Here is a 12,819-nt window from a genome sequence, read left to right on the forward strand (position 1 = left end):
GGCGGGGGAAGGGAAGAGTGGGGGGAAGTTGGAGACAGGGAGGTGGGAGGAGTGGGGGAGGGGCGGGTGGGGGAGGGGCGTGGGTGGGTGGGTGGGAGGGAGGGAGAGAGGGGAGGAGGGGATGGGAGGAGGAGAAGGCGGGGGCATGGGGAGGGGGCGGGGGAGAGGGGGAAGGGAGGTAGGAGGGTGGGGGAGGGGCGAGGCGGAGGAAGGAGGAAGTGCGGGGTAAGAGGAGCGGGAGGGAGCGGAGCCCTGCCGGCGGCCAGAGGACCGGCGGGCGCTGACTGCGACCACCGCTCTCGGGCAGCGGACGCGCTTTGGAAGATGAGGTCAGCACCGCGGAGCTTTCCTGAAACACACCCCCCCCACCCCCCAAAAAAGAAAAAAACAAGCGCAGCCCGCCCCGCCCTGGCCTGGGCAGCAGCGGCGGCGGGGGCGGCAGCACGCAGGCCGGTGGGCGCGGGGCGCGGGGCGCGGGGGGCGCTCCCCGTGGCCGCGGCCGCTCAGTCCGGGATCTGGGCTCTGTCAGACTTCCGGGAGAGAGGAGGTTTTTCTTCTCCAAAATCCACCAGACTCCTTTGATTCGCTTTTGTTTTACAGTGGAAAACTACAATAAAAAAAACATAGCCATGAAAATAAGTGAGATTAAAACCTGCCGGCTTCACTTCCTGGAGGCTTTTTGTTGGGTCTTGAAACTAGGAGTCTTTGCGGGTCATCCTCGTAAGTGCCTTTTTAATCCGTTCCCACTGATGCTTGTGCGTCTATACTGCGTTTAACATCCATTATTAGACGGGTGACGTTGTGACATTGTGTTCAGTTGATTTGATGATGATTTGTGCTTTGGTCGGTTGACGTTGCTTCACTTGATAACACGACATAAATGCATACACGTTGCAAGAATAAACCCTGTCTTAAAATAGAGATGAAAATATTCCCTAAGGCGCTGCCAATACCAAAAGAGTGAAGTGTTATTTAGACCGTGGAAGTGTTAGAAACAACAATAATTCATTGGCTAGTTCATAGTCCTTCTACGTAAGTTAACATTTTAAATCATTAAATAATAAGGATAGAACCCCTATTAGTTGTTCTAAACTTCCTGTTTTCGAACGTGTATCATTACATCATATGTAGCGAATCGCATTATTAGCTCTCTATGTGAGAGAGAATTTCTGCTCTAAAACAGAGCAGTTTTAATGCTTAAGTACCAAGAAGTTATTCTTAGGAAATCTCCAAATGCAGTCAATTAATATTAAACAGATGCAGGGACTTCCCTTGTGGTCCAGTAAAGACTACCCACTCCCAATGCAGGGGGCCAGGGTTCGATCCCTGGTCAGGGAACTAAATCCCACATGCCGCAACTAAGACCTGGCACAGCCAAATAAATAAATATTAAAAAATAAAATTAAATTAAAAAAATAAAGCAGATGCAGTAGGGGGGTGCTTACTAAAACTGAAGGCTCTTCCCCCGGAGAATTTACTCCGTTTTCCTTTAAAATGAGCCAGCGAATCATTAATTTTAAATTGGCCAATGCCAATTGAAGATCACTCCAAAACCAGAATGAGGCATCCCAACAATGGTAAGTAAATAGAAAGGCCCAATTCAGTTTACAAAAATGTGGCCTTCAGGCTGTGTCTCATACACCTGCATAAAGTCAAAGACGATGTGATGCACATTTTATCACATTAAACCAGAAGCAGTGATAGGGTGTACCTTCATGTAAACAGGATGCACAGACACACGTTTCACGGAACTATTAATATCCCAGTTACTCCATGTAGCTTAAGTCCCTGGGAGGGAGCTCCAGACCAGAGGCTGTAGACTGGCGCTGCATGGGCCCGTCCTTGTTTTCCAGACCTGTTTGTTTGCCCTTTGAAGTGTGTTTTAAACTTTTGAATTCATTATCTATATTTAAAAATCAGGCGACTTCCCTGGTGGCGCAGTGGTTAAGAATCCGCCTGCCAATGCAGGAGACACGGGTTCGAGCCCTGGTCCGGGAAGATCCCACATGCCACGGAGCAACTAAGCCCGCGAGCCACAACTACTGAGCCCTCACGCCGCAACTACTGAAGCCCGGGCACCTAGAGCCTGTGCTCCGCAACCAGAGAAGCTACCACAGTGAGAAGCCCGTGCACCGCAACGAAGAGTAGCCCCTGCTCACTGCAACTAGAGATAAGCCCGCGCTCAGCAATGAAGACCCAACGCAGCCAAAAATAAACAAATAAATTTTTAAAAATAAATAAAAAATAAATATCAGGATATTTCACAGGGAAAGCTGGACTTTTGGCTTCTCTTCTTTGGCTGCATTGGGTCTTCGTTGCTGCTCACGGGCTTTCTCTAGTTGCTGCGAGCGGGGGCTACTCTTCGTTGCGGTGCGCCGGCTTCTCATTGTGGTGGCTTTTCTCGTTGCGGAGCACGCGCTCTAGGCACGCGGGCTTCAGTAGTTCTGGTTTCTGGGCTCTAGAGCGCAGGCTCAGTAGTTGTGGAGCACGGGCTTAGTTGCTCCGCGGCATGTGGCATCTTCCTGGACCTGGGATCGAACATGGTCTCCTGCACTGGCAGGCGGATTCTTAACCACTGCACCACCAGGCAAGTCCTTTGGGCTCTCTCTGAAATCTGAGAAGACCTGGAGCAGAGCGGCAGTGTCAGATGTGACAGTCTGCACCTCCCCTGTTGTCCTCTTAAGGTACTTGTCTGCCCTATGCGCGAGTTTTCTGCCCCAGACAAATCACTTCATTTGGTGTTTGGCCTTTTTATAAGGATTATTAAAGTCATAGGTGGTTTAGACACTCTCTGTCTAGACCTAATGCATGTATAATTAAAACCTCAAATCTTGATTTCCAGAAATTCATCTTGACAGATTCAACCAATCAGAAACTGAGTCTGCGTACATTCCCTAAAGACAGGCGCTACGGAATGTCCGGATTCCCTCCAGAATGTCCGGATTCCCTCCATTCTGCATTCGCCCAAGATGCAGCAAGACATAGGGGTGCGTGTGGTCTCAGGAATTAAACAGACCTGGTTTGGATTCCCACTAGGTACTTGCTGTGCAGTGTTAGGCAAGTTATATACTATCCTTGAGCTTGTTTCCTTAAAAATAGATATAATAAAACTACCCCTTTGAATTATTGAATATTAAGTAGTTATATGTGAAAGCATCTTAAACAGTCCCTGCTCCATAGGAACCACCCAAAATATTAATTTCTCATGCCCTGGGGATTTCAGTTACTAATGCGGATACTTGAGAGAGAATTCTTACTAGATCTTTTTTCTTGTCTATGAAATCCTACTTTAGTAGAATCCAAACTTTGGTATGTGTAGGAGACTCACCCAGATACTTGATTACAGTGCTAGTTTCTGGGTCCCTCTTCTAAGATATAGGAAGTCTCAAGTAGGGCCATGGGGTTTGACATTTTAACATTTCATTCTGGGGCACGAGTCCTCAGCCCTCATTCTGGACTTGGCCCTGGTCATTCAAGGGAGTGAGGTGGAGACAGAGGCAGGCCTGAGCCGAGTCCCAGGCTGGTCCCGGCCAGCTTGCTGATCCCAAGGCTAGATTGGATGCCTCCCTTGATCCCTATTGCCAGCTCCTGGATCCACAGGCCTTTATTGAGCACCTGCTGGAAAGTGCCCTGAGCGGGCACCAGGCACGCAAGGCAAAGGAAGCAGTGCCTGTCCTCGGGGAGCTCAGGGAACTGAATTCCAAGGTTAGGCCTGGCATTTGGGTCCCAGTTTCTGCCTTTCCTACCGTCCAGCATTTAATACCGTCCCAAATGGCTGTATTCCCGAAGACACTCCTTGATCTCATCAGCGCCTCTCTCCCTCCATCCCCCCCACCCCTGCCCAGAGCCATGCTTTCCCACGCGGCACTGCAGCGACTTCTGCATTACACAAGGACACTTAGCATAGCACTGCTTAGGTGCTCATTAGATATTTGTGGAATTTAATTTCCTTGGACAAATATGTCTTCTGAAACTTAGTTTATGTTCATTCACTCATCAAATATTTATAAGCCAGGAACTGTTCCAGAAGCTGGGGATAACTGCCATGAACAAAATGCAAAATCCCTGCCCACGTGGAACTTCTATTCCAGTTGGGGAAGAAAGGCCATATCAACAACCTACTTTGAATTCTTGTATATTGGGTTGTTATCTGTACCTGGACATTTGCTGCAATCTTGTTTGCTCTGACTGCCACCTCAGTCACCTGCCACATGGCCTTCTTTCCCAACCCTGGTCTACACAACCCTTACTCAGCGGCGATTCTATCTGAGGCCAAAGAGCAAACCGGTTATCTTATTGCATCTTGAATCAGTGTCTGCATATCTCCTCTAGGCTTTAACCAAGATCAGCCATTCATTTCCAAATGCGGGAGGCTTCCACAACAAATGCAACTTGTATATTCTCTTACAGAATATTAGGGAGAAGACTTGATAGGAACCAAGTGACTCTGCTGTCCCATTGTTTGGTCCTGTTATAATACTGCATTTCTTTTTAAGCTTCTTAGCTATTATGCCAAATATAAAAGTAACTCTGACTACTTTGCATTCATATTCTGTAGCTTAATTTGAGTAGACTTCTAATCATTTATCAGTAAGAGATAATCTTACCTTTAGATATGTGATTTTGCGGGGTACATTTTGCTGCATTCTTACTGAGCGCTTTGTATTTTTCTGGGTCTAATACTTGTTATAGAGAAATACAAGTCCAATTGTGTCATAAAAATGAGAGAGGATTTCAGTATTCCAAGTATTCTACAAAGTGAGTTACACCTGAAAATTCAGGTAAAGAAGTATAATTTTAATTTCTTCTCCAAAGGGGTAACTTTTCGTGAAAATGCCCCCAAATGTATTATTTCTATCTCTTTGCATGTGTATATTTTTATATCTGACCTCTAACTATGATCATCTTTGGCTCTCAATTGCATACATTCGATCATTTCCTGAGTCTGTATGACTTCCTGTTGAGAAATATGAACTGGGTCAATGGAAAGTCTTTGGGAAACAAACTCAGACACCCAGGATTTCCCTTTGTCCTGTGAAATGCAAGATAAGCAATTTGATTTGGACATAATATCATTCTTTAGTCAGGCAACTGATGAATAAGCAGGTAGAATTAAAACATGCTGGACCATGGATGGTCACTCTAGCAAGTGGGCCAGTTGCTGTGCTTCGCACAATTTCAGACTGTTCCGTCAGAACTTCAGTTGAGAGTCTGTATATACGCACTATTGAAAGTGGCCATTAGGGACGTGCCTGGTGGTCCAGTGGTTAAGACTTGGCCTTCCAATGCAGGGGGTGCAGGTTTGATCCCTGGTTGGGGAGCTAAGATCCCGCATGCCTCATGCCCAAAACATAAAACAGAAGCAATATTGTAACAAATTCAATAAAGACTTTAAAAATGTTCCAAATCAAAAAAAAAAAAAAAATCTTAAAAGAAAGTGGGCATTAATAGATGCAACTACCCATCAGAGCCGTTGGAGTTTTAAAGCCATGAGATCTGGCTACTCTGATAATCAAAATTCAGACTGTGTGTTAATATCAGGATATTAACACACAGTCAGACCAGAACCGGAAGTTTACTTAGAGAAACTGAAAGGAAAGAAATTATATGCTCCATGCCTTTCTAGTACTTTTTTTCCCCAACCGGGAGTGAGGGTTGAGAGGGAAGGTGGGATAAGGGTGAAAATTTGGAACCTGGGCCTACGCAAGCCACAATAATAATTGTGAGAAGTCCACTTTTGTTTTAATTGACGTTTCCCCTCACTGAACTGACATTTAGTGATTGAAATATCTGGAATGCACACCATAACTTGGGTGTCTTTACTTTAGGCTAAAGGTGCAGACGGCAGAAGGTAGGGTACAAGGGGTCAGATGACATTGGTAAAGGGAACAAAACAAATGCGAATTTCCCAGGCAAAAAAGGTAGCTTCTCCAACTCTAGGCTGTGCTGGGCTGCTCTAAAGCGCTGCATCTTTTTTCAAGCCTAGCCCTGCGTTCCCCTCAGTGACACTGTCAGGTGCTTCCCATCACCTTTTCAGTCAGATCTTTAACAAGCGCGCTGGGACCCCTGCACTTCCGTTTAGTAATTGGTGGTAGGATTTCTCCTGTAGTACAGATACGCATAGATTTGTTCACTCTCCTGCTTTTATGATATTATTTTAGAAATTGAGCTGTCAAAGGTTGTGTTTGAACACTTTTTGAATCAGCACTTTAATTAAGGGATCAAAAAGCTTAAGCTCATGCTTTTTAATAACTGAAACCAGTGTCTATAATTTTTCATATCTAAAATCTATAGATGCTAATATCAGCCTAGCTTCTTTTACTTTCAACTCGTAAAGAAAGTTTTCCTTCTTCTTTTTTTAAATTTTTAAATTTTATTTGTTTATTTTTTGGCTGCGTTGGGTCTTTGTTGCTGCGCACGGGCTTCCTCTAGTTGCGGCGAGCGGGGGCTACTCGTCGTTGTGGTGCGCGGGCTTCTCATTGCAGTGGCTTCTCTTGTTGTGGAGCACAGGCTTTAGGCACGAGGGGTCAGTAGTTGTGGCTCGCGAGCTCTAGAGCGCAGGCTCAGCAGTTGTGGCACACGGGCTTAGTTGCTCCTGTGGCATGTGGGATCTTCCCGGACTGGGGATCGAACCCGTGCCCCCTGCATTTGCAGGCGGATTCTTAACCACTGCGCCACCAGGGGAGTCCCTCTTCTTCTTCTTAAGTTCCCTTTTTTACATCCAGTAGGACCAGCTCTTGTGATTATCGTCAGCAGAAAGCGATATACCACAGTGGGCAACATGAAATTGCCAAGTTGTCAAGAATTCTAGGGATTTTCTTTCTTCTCTAGTTATTGTCACAGCCAATGTCTTCTTGAAAGATGTATCTTCATTTCATTGCCATATTAGGTGGCTAAGAGTTTTCTGGTCAATTTGGTAAACTTTAGACTATCTTAGAATTTAATTAGCTCAATAAAGTGGCCAAAGGAACCTACAGATGACCACATGTACAAATACATATGAAATCAACGATACAGGCTGACTGGGGTAGGTGGGCCAGTCCTCCTGTTACTCTGGGGATGTGTGTGTGAGCTGCTTTGTTTTTGTTCTGGAGGGTGAGGGCTACTGGTGTGGGTAAATTTCCAAACTCCCCAAGAGAACATAATCAGAAAACACACAGCAGGCATGGAGAGGAGTCACACAGCTGGATGAAAAGGGAACTAGAAGGAGATTGGATTGTTAAAGGAACTAGAATTGTTTCACATGCAAAGTATGAAGCAGGGGCAAGAGAACTGGAAGAACCAAGGTGGTTCCAACCAACTTCTACGATTATTTTATTGAATCGGAGAAAATATGAGCTTCAACCACAGCTGAACCTAAAAAGGGGAAACTTTTCGTTTAGCACCAATCATTGCCATGCATTGATTAATAACATTAGCTGGCATAAGGGTAGTGTGGAAGAAGCTTGTTCAGTCGCCCACTGTACTCCCTTCAGCCTCTACCATTTTGTCTCCAGTACAAGCATCTAGGTAAAGACAGAAAAAAGTGGCTATTTGGGAAGTCAGCTTTCACCCAAACATAAGAAATTTAAAAAAAAATTTTTAAGTGTTTTATTTTATTTTAAATTTTTTTAAATTAATTAATTAATTTTTTGGCCGCGTTGGGTCTTCACTGCTGTGCGCGGGCTTTCTCTAGTTGCGGCGAGCGGAGGCTACTCTTCATTGCAGTGCCCTGGCTTCTCTTGTTGCGGAGCACGGGCTCTAGGCGCACAGGCTTCAGTAGTTGTGGCACACGGGCTCAGCAGTTGTGGCTCGCGGGCTCTAGAGTGTAGGCTCAGTAGTTGTGGCGCACGGGCTTAGTTGCTCCGCGGCATGTGGGATCTTCCGGGACCAGGGTTCAAACCTGTGTCCCCTGCACTGGCAGGCGGATTCTTAACCACTGCGCCACCAGGGAAGTCCCAAGAAAATTTTTAAAATGTCAAGTGGGCTTAGATGTTGGTCTTGCCACTCGGGGGCATTTTTCTCGCAGTTGGGATAGGGGTGGGAAAGTCATGAGGGCCCTGACCTGCTCCATGAAACCCACTTCAAAAGCTGGAGCTATCTTCTAGCTTCCTAATAACCCAACTGTAGCTTTATCATGAGATAAGTTTTCTACAAACTTTTCTGAATATATTTTTATTTTCACTTCGTTGGCTTGGGAGCCGTGAGTAAACGCTAAATGATTTCCCCCCTTCATCTACATGTCGACCATTTAGAAACACAGACTAACAGACCTCCAAAATGAATAAATATCTCCTGCTGTTTAATAGCCAACCTTCAAACTGATTCAGGAGCCACCCAGGCAGGCACTCTGAGTTCCCTGTGATTCCGGACATGTCACTGACCTCTCTTCAGGCTGAAGTGAAGTTAATGTTTTTCCCTCCCATCAACTCACAGCGGTGCTTTGGGGATAGAAGAATGGATGTGGCAAAGTCCAGTGCAGAGTTTTAAATGCCACCAGCAAAACCAGGTAAAAAGCACTTGTCTTTTGTGAAATGTAGCTGCCGTGTAAGAGACCCACGGCACACTGTCTTCCGGCCTCGGGAACACACAGGTCCGTCTTTCTAGAATTCAAAACTGAAGGTGGAATGACACGGTGGAAGGTTTTTTGTTGTTGTTGTTTTTCTTTAATTAATTAATTTTTGGCTGCATTGCAGTGGCTACCAGAGGTGGATGGAAAAGTTTAAAGGGCGTTTGGATTTCTGTTTGGTTGGTTGGTTTTTTGGCCTCGCCAGTGTAGCCAGATGGTTTGGGAGACATAATTTAGAAAGCACCAATGCCTTTCTCCAGATTAAGGTTCTCTTCGATTCCCATGGGAACTTTGGAGAAACAGACATTTAATTTGCTTATTATTCTTTCATTAATTTATCCAACAAAATTCATGGAGCATCTACGATGTACAAAGGCACTGCGTTTAGTCCTGGAGATACAGCATAGAGGAGACCAGAACCCTGAGTTCAGGAGCCTCCAGCCTGTTCTCCAGGTTCTGCAGGTGTGGTTTCAGGCAAATTTGCCTAACTGGACCATCCATTCTGAACATCAGAATCAGAGACAAGTGATTTCTTGAACTCATCAATAACCAATTCTCACCAACAATGCTGTCTAGATATAAGAGATTCCTGTGACCTGTTTTCAAAGACTTCATTTAAAAATACACTTGGAAAACAAAACAGCAGACTTTTTAATTCTAAAATGAGGTGGTGTTACTTGGCACCCGTATATGTTTGTGTATTTACAACAGCAGAGCAGGAAAGGGGAGGTTGAGGGGAGGCTTGCTGGGGCCCCTTCAGTTCATCATCTTAGACTCGTAATCCCTCTTCTCTGCATTTGAGAGGCTTAGGAGGCCGTCACCCACGAGAGGCCAAGGAAGCAAATCCAGCTGTAATGGCTTCACACGGTGTAATCAGACAGACTTGTTTTTTCAGAGGAGAAAAAGCCTTCCAGATAATGAGACTGGACAGAGCCTGGATGTGGAAGTAAACGTCCAGTCTTGAAATGACCCCTCTGATATTTGCCTTGGGCTCTGGCCAGTCACCTTACATCTTTGGGGCTGCAGTGTCCTCACTTGTAAAACGAGGGCACTGTGCTGGGTGACACCTGATGCCCTTCCCATTCTAACCTCCTATGATCTGTGATAAAGGTGGCACCATGCAGTGTGTTTCGTGATTTTAATTCATTGATCAGGCATTTCATCAATGGCCAAAGTTGCTTCAATGCTGAGATTAGAATAATTATGGTGAGGCTTCAGGGTTAATAATTAACTAAAATAACTGAGCCATTTCACACCTCTGCCAGTGTTCTCCTTTCCAACTCTCAACAAAAGAACAAATAAACAGCAAACAGCAATGAATTAATTCACAAGCAAAGATTATTTCTGGCAATTAGAAAAGTTGGACACTTCTCTGTTTATACATACCCCTTATATACATAAATAGGTGTATACATTTTAAGTGTGTATGTATATGCTACCATTTGTCATTAAATGTGCATATTCCTGAATAATAAAATTATATAACTAATATTCATTGAGCACATACCATAGGCTGAGCACTGTTGAAGACTTTATCTACATTTTTTATTTATTTTGGCTGCACCGTGCTGCTTGCGGGATCTTAGTTCCCTGACCAGGTATTGAACCCGGGCCCTGGCAGTGAAAGCGCCGAGCCGTAACGGCTGGACTGCCAGGGAATTCCCAATTTACATTGTCAATAACTTCTTTTCATTAATTTCTTCTGTTTTCAGTCTTAACACCCACAATTGATTGCTCAAAATATGGAAGTTTGTGAAGTTTATTGCAAACATCTTGTCTGGCAGGCATAACTGTTAGGGTGTAAAGAAACGATATTTCATAAAAAGGACTCCAATTTGTCTGAACTTTTGGGCAAAGCCTCGCTGGAAAGGCATGCATTTGATCACGTTTATGTCTGGGGGTGGGGATTCTGCCTCGAAATGACTCTCTTTTGGAGAGAGAGGGAAAATCTTGGAGTTTATGGAGAGTGGAAAACATTTTCATCTCTAGTGAGATCAGAAAAAAGAATCTCAGTGAGGCTCAAGGAAACTTTTCCTGGCAATGAGGGTTATATTTGATAAGTTACTATGATATTTGAATCACAGCTTCTGGAAACAGGTTATAAAATAAATTTTCACAGAACTGAGACAGTTCCGGTGCGGGTCTTTCTGTCCGGCCCATACACAGTCCATAGTAGTACTGAAACTTCACGGGATCACGAATTTCTATACTATCTGCCCATGCAGCGTTCCCGAAGCAGAGATGAAACATTCAGTAGCATAAGGGACGTGTTTCATATTATGATGATTATAATTCTACATGTTTTCCCAAAATGTACAAATATGAAATGTGCTATGTTCTACTCATATGCTTGCATATGGAAAACAGAAATAAAAATTGTTTACTTTGGCTACAACAAATGTCATTCTCTTGCTTAGTGGCTTTTGATATCCTTCAGCCAAACCAAACGTGCAGCTTCTCAAGATACCAGGATCTGTATTTAATACAATAATGAGTTTCTCACTCCCAGCCTCCCTCTCTCTCTCTTTTTTAATGACTCCGTTGTTAAATAAGAAATGGATAATGTCAACTTGTCCAATAGCACCACTAGTATTTGTTGCTGTTTCATAAGTAATTTAGGAAAGCAACTGAAGCATAAAGAAGCTAAATTATTTATTATAGTATTTTCCTCTCCTGGATATCATGATAATCTTCAATATTAATGCCCTCCTTACAAGTGTAAGGTTAGGAAATTGAAGTCAGTGGGTTAAATTGATCAATTATACAATTATGAAATGTTTTCAGGTGAATAGTTGATTTTATCATCAAACCAAAATAGTGCCTCATTTCTTGCATGCATTATCTAGATATTTATCTAATATGTGTTGATGTATTCTTAATTGTTGTAATACCTTCTCTGAATGATTCGCTTTGAGAGTCATACGCAGTTTCATTCAGTTCTCCTAAGTCAAGTGCAAGCTTACCCATCACAAATTCAGTGACTACTGTGGTGTGGGCAAGACGGCCAGGATAAGCAGTGCCCCCAGTAATGAAAACCAGTGGTCAGAACCCCACCTTGCCAGAGCTGGTAATCTGGGCAGTTTACAGGTTAACTCAAAACCTGTGGTTAGTAGAGACGTGTCTGACGTGTATGCTGTCTGGGAGTTTGTGCATTGGGCATTCAGAGTAAGTTGGAAGAAACACTGGTTCTAATATGCTTCTCTCCAGCCAAACATGAAAGGATTTAGGCAGAGATCATTAAGCAAATGAATAACCAAAAAAAGCATAGGAGACTCCTTGCCTGGTTCAGTTATCACCTCTGTAGGGCATTCCACGTAAAGTCTGCACAGGTAACCTTGATTTCTCACCTGCTTGCCCAGGGAACATCTTGATTCAAGGAGTATGAAAATACCTGAAGCTTTTCAGCTGAAACCTGAAGTCATCTTCATTAAGTGAGCATCACCTCTTCCCGTGTTTTCTGGAATTAGGGACACTAATGTCATCCTCTTGATTCCTGTGGAATTTTTGTGGACCCTGTTCCTTACTGTCCGTTTCAGCTGCCACACTCTGACCCAGACTCCCAACTCCAACCGCGCTGGAAACCAGCAGCACACCCTGCCTATGTCGCTGTTTTTAACCCTGCCCATCTCCTGCTTCAGAACGTACAGTGGCTTCTGCTTGCTTCAGCAACTGTGCCCTCCCTGTGACCCCTTGCTGCCTCCAACTGCTGAGCGCCTCTTCTATTCCTGAGCTAATCTATTTATTATCTCCCTCTGTGCTTGGCTTATAAATCCTGAGCCCAAGCCTTACCATTTGCTAGTTTCCTTCCAAATTTGCATTTCCTTCCCCTCCCACCTCCCCCATCTCCTTAAGCCATGCCCACTGTTCCTTTTGCATTTAAGACTGTGTTGCTTTGTATCTTCTCTTCTTGGGGGCATATCTGTGATGGGGGCATAAGGTTTTAATTATTTTGGTTTGTTTTTTTTTAAATTTTTATTGGGGTGTAATTGATTTACAATCTTGTGTTAATTTCAGGTGTACAGCAAAGTGAATCTGTCATACAAATACATAGACCCACTCTTTCTTAGATTCTTTTCCCTTATAGGCCATTACAGAGCATTGAGTAGGGTTCCCTGTGCTATACAATAGGTCCTTAGTAGTTATCTATTTTATATATAGTAGCGTGTATGTGTCAATCCCAATCTCCCAGTTTATGGGCACAAGGTCTTGAGCGGCCCCTCCCCCTCCTCGAAGAGTAGGTACCCAGTGAGTGGATGAAGGCATGCGTGAAT

The 12,819-nt window shown here is 44.2% G+C and overlaps 1 long non-coding RNA gene across 2 annotated transcripts in view; it reads left to right on the forward strand.

Moving 5' to 3' along the window:
* The first annotated feature begins 194 nt into the window (after positions 1-194).
* LOC309615510 overlaps positions 195-12,819 on the forward strand; it is a 29,059-nt gene continuing 16,434 nt past the window's right edge. The window contains exons 1-3 of one of the 2 annotated variants that reach the window (XR_014236889.1): positions 195-329; positions 601-720; positions 2,843-8,488. This is a non-coding gene — a long non-coding RNA (uncharacterized lncRNA). The remainder of the gene's footprint in view (positions 330-600; positions 721-2,842; positions 8,489-12,819) is intronic. The other variant, XR_014236890.1, reaches the window with a different exon arrangement.

Source organism: Balaenoptera borealis, assembly GCF_965194805.1.
Source record: "Balaenoptera borealis genome assembly, chromosome: 18".
Classification (NCBI taxonomy): Eukaryota; Metazoa; Chordata; class Mammalia; order Artiodactyla; family Balaenopteridae; genus Balaenoptera; species Balaenoptera borealis.